Source organism: Halichoerus grypus, chromosome 5 (genome assembly GCF_964656455.1).
Source record: "Halichoerus grypus chromosome 5, mHalGry1.hap1.1, whole genome shotgun sequence".
NCBI classification, from domain to species: domain Eukaryota; kingdom Metazoa; phylum Chordata; class Mammalia; order Carnivora; family Phocidae; genus Halichoerus; species Halichoerus grypus.
In genome coordinates, this window is record NC_135716.1 from 97,172,129 (window position 1) to 97,175,429 (window position 3,301).

The 3,301-nt window shown below is 47.9% G+C and overlaps 1 pseudogene; it reads left to right on the forward strand.

Moving 5' to 3' along the window:
* The first annotated feature begins 1,295 nt into the window (after positions 1 to 1,295).
* Positions 1,296 to 3,001, forward strand: LOC118524864 (L-lactate dehydrogenase B chain-like; annotated as a pseudogene).
* Positions 3,002 to 3,301: the final 300 nt, after the last annotated feature.

Here is a 3,301-nt window from a genome sequence, read left to right on the forward strand (position 1 = left end):
GGCTGGGGTATAGAGGTTTCTACCTAGTTCTCCAAGAACTCTTGCTCTTAGAGCCCTGAGCCTCCACAAAGCAGTCTAACTCCGCTGAGGCCACAGAACCGGAGAGGTGTCCTGGTATAGGCCTGGCTGAGCCTAGTCTTTCAGTCAAGCACCGGGTAAGTGAAGATGCCTCCAGATCATTCAACCACCAACAATTTGAGTCACCCTCAGTCATTTGAGTCTTAGCTGGGGCCCCAGCCTGTAGAGCAGAGAGACAAGCCACCCTCCCGGTGTTCTGTCCAAATTCCCCAGCATTCCTCGCCGACACATGGAATCTGTGAGGATAATGAAATGGTTGATGTCTTATAGCACTAAATGTCAGGGTGGTTTGTTATGCAGTAATAGATCACTGGAACCAAACTAAGACCTAGAAAACTCCCCCACCCCTTCCTGCGGGCTCCAACCCAGAGGTGGCAATGACCTAGCCTCAACTATGCAGATGACAGCTCCTAGGGATGACAGAGCCATAGAATGGGAGGAACCCAGGTCCCTAAAGACCAGGGGGGACACTGTTGCTGGCTGATAAGAAACACTCACCTCAAGGGTTACGTGAGAAAGGACTGAATGTCTTTATTCCTTCGCCAAACAAACAAAACAAAGATAGAGCAGAGGGCAAGGCAGACACGGTCCCTGACCTCTGGGAACTTTGGTCTTTGACTGGAGAGGAAGCTGGAGGGACGGGTCACACAACTCCAGATGAAGCCTCCAAGATGATACAACTGGTTATTTAATGGCAGGTGAAATACGTTCTAGGCAGAGATACACAGGAAGCTGTAAAAACAACTCACAGGACTCTGACCCAGTGTGGGCAGACGTGGAAGGTAGCCCTGAGGAAGTGATGCTTGACCAGAAGGGTGAGTAAAAATGAAGTAGGATGGTAGAGAAGGAGGAGGGAAAGACTGTTGTGGCAACACAGACGTGGGTAGAGCATGTGCCAAGGCTCCTAGTCAGGGGGATGGTGAGTTTGAGAAACTGGAAGAAAAAAACAAGTCAATCTGAGCCTTGTGGGTCAAGCTATGGGTCAGATATGATCTCTAAGAAATGAGAATTCACAGGGTAATTCCAGCCGGAGACTCAGCCTCTGGAAGCGGTGTGGGGAGCAGACTGGGGGCAGCGAGCAGCGGGGGAGCTGATGGAGACCCCGTCCATGGTGGGGGCTGTGGCGATAAACAGGGTGATCAAGTTTGAGAGACATTTGGGAGGTGGTTGATAGGACTTAGGGGGCAAGGGAACTCACTGAGAGAGAGGAGTCAGGGATGAAACACCAGCGAGATGATGTCTGGTCTGTGAGTAAACTGTAATGTCAGAGCCAGAGGAAATCTAGGCATGACCAAGTTCAAAGGCAGCTCAGAGCAAGAGAAAGGGGGTCGGATTTGTAAGTGGGGGCCTTTGAGCAAATCACCTTGCTCAGGACCACTTAAGCATAAGGGCAAGGGCTGCGTTCATTCGTTCATTCGAAACACATGGTGAGGGGCGCCTGGGTGGCTCAGTCAGTTAAACGTCTGCCTTCAGCTCAGGTCATGATCCCGGGGTCCTGGGATCGAGCCCCACATCAGACTCCCTGCTCTGTAGGGGGAACCTGCTTCTCCCTCTCCCTCTGCCTGCCACACCCCTGCTTGTGCTCTCTCTGTGTCAAATAAATAAAATCTTAAAAAAAAAAACAAAACATGGTGAGTGGTGCAAGTACTGTGCAATAAATAAGATGCAAGCAAAAAGTACGTGGTGTGTTAGTGACAGGGCTAAGGAGAACAAATAGAGCGGAGAAGGGGAGAGAAAGGGGAGTTAAATTTTTAGCTAGGATATTCAAAGTCTACACTTACGAGAAGGGTGGATCCAGGTTCTGTGGAATCTGAGGGGGGTCTCCTCTAGACAAAGTATTAAAATATCTTATTTTTGCAAATGGCACAAAGATACGTGACAATCTGAATCAATTTCTAGGGCCTTGCACGGGGTGGTGCAAGTGAGGGGCAGAGCAGAGCTTCAGGAGTTTCTCAGTAATCCACCTCTGCTCATGAGTAATAAGGCTGGGGAAGGGGAGGAGTGTGACTGTGGGTGTCACAAACAGAACCTGCTTCTGTGACTTGCAGCAAGTCATTCAATTACTCTGACCCCCAATTTCCTGATCTGTAGATGAGGAAAATAATATCATGACCTTATAAGGTTTTTAAGGAGTAAATAAGGGCATATCAGTAAAGATCCTGACTCACAGTAATACATGGTAGCCAGAAGAGGCAATTGTCCTAAACAATAAAATCATTGTAGCAGGTGTTGGATAAGTTGGTATGGCACGTGCCATCGGCATTCTGGGAAACTCTCTGGCTGACGAACTTGCCCTTGTGGATGTTTTGGAAGATAAACTCCAAAGAGAAATGAGGCATCTCAGGCGGGAGCTCACTTCTTCAGACGCCAAAAACTGTGGCAGATAAAGATTACTCTGTGACCGCCAATTCTAAGATTGTGATGGAAAATGCAGGAGTCTGCCAGCAAGAGGAAGAGAGTCGTCTCAATCTGGAGCAGAGGAATGTTAATGTCTTCAAATTCATTATTCTCCAGATCATCAAGTACAGTCCCAGTTGCATCATAATTATATTTCCCAGCCCAGTGGATTCTCACATTCTCACATATGTTACCTGGAAACTAAGCGGATTCCCTGAGCACCACGTGATGGGAAGTGAGTGTAATCTGGAATCTGCTAGATTTCGCCATCTTATGGCTGAAAAACTTGGCATTCATCCCAGCAGCTGCCGAGTTTGGGGAGAACCTAGTGTCTCAAGTGAGGCTCTATGGAGTGGAGTGAATGTGGCAGGTGTTTCTCTCTAGGAACTGAATCCAGAAACGGGAAGGGACCGTGATAATGAAAATCGGAAGGAAGTACATAAGATGGTGACCGGAAGGGTAGAGCCATCAAGCCAGAAGGATATACCTGCTGGGCTATTGGGTAAGTGTGGCTGATCTCACTGAATCCATGTTGAAAATCTATCCAGGATTCATTCCATGTCAGGGATGGTGAAGGAAATTCATGGCATTGAGAATGAAGTCTTCCTGAGCCTCCCACGTATCCTGAGTGCTCAGGGGTTAACCAGCATTATCAACCAGAAGCTGAAGGCTGACTGAGTTGCTCAACTCAAGAAAAGTGCAGATACCCTGGGGGACATCCAGAAGGGCCTAAAAGATCTGTGACTTCTGGGTTCTAGGCTATAGAAATTTAAAAACTCCAAAGTGGTTAACCATGAATCTCTAGTTTTTAACCATGTACGTGGAT